The sequence below is a fragment of the Grammomys surdaster genome, unplaced genomic scaffold (assembly GCF_004785775.1).
Source record: "Grammomys surdaster isolate TR1022 unplaced genomic scaffold, NIH_TR_1.0 138, whole genome shotgun sequence".
NCBI lineage: Eukaryota > Metazoa > Chordata > Mammalia > Rodentia > Muridae > Grammomys > Grammomys surdaster.
Window position 1 is genome coordinate 8,636,862 of NW_021604596.1, and position 879 is coordinate 8,637,740.

Here is an 879-nt window from a genome sequence, read left to right on the forward strand (position 1 = left end):
CCTGAAGAAGGTAAATTACTTTTTCCTGGTACCACTTGGTAGCCAAGAGGAGGCAATTTACCTCGTAATGTCAAGACACCCTGCTGCCGTGAAAGTGGTCATATCCTGAGCTTGCTACAGGAGAGTACTTGGCCCACAGTCAAGCTGACCTCTGTAAATCTTTCATTCTCGGGCTGAGATACTGAAAATATACCCAAGCAGGCAGATGAGTAGGTGTGTGTGTGTGTGTGTGTGTGTGTGTGTTTGTGTGTGTGTCAGACAGACAAAGAGACAGAGACACCGAGAGAAAGAGACTGGGTATAGGGTGCTTGTTTGATTTTTTGTTTGTTTCGTTTTGTTTTAGATTCCTCATTCATTGTGATTTTACTGCATGGTTCCCGTGGAAACAGTAGTTTTTCAACATTCTAAAATGGTGAAGAAGGACTTTTCTTCAGTAAGATTACATCTTATATTGCACGGGTCTGGCAGCTGAATGCTCTAGGAATGACACCTTCATCTGTGTTTTAAGGCCTACACACGTAGAAAAGGAATTGGTAAGCTAAAAACCCCGTAGCAAGCCCACCTGTTAGGAAAAATTTCAACTCTGTAAATTGGCTGTAACAAGAGAGCATTGGAAGCACAATGGCCTTATTTGAACTTCCTTTTAAAATGTGTGTGTGTGTGTGTGTGTATGTGTGTGTGTGTAATTTTTCTATGTTTTCTATTATCTTCACATGATATGTCCTATTATGGTTTCACTCCCTCTACTCCTCCCAGTTCCTCCCTACTTTCTCTCCTGTCTGAAGCCACACCTTTCTGTCTCTCATTAGAAAACAGCCTTCTAAGGGTTTATAATAAAATAAAATAAAATAAAATAAAATAAAATAAAATAAAATAAAA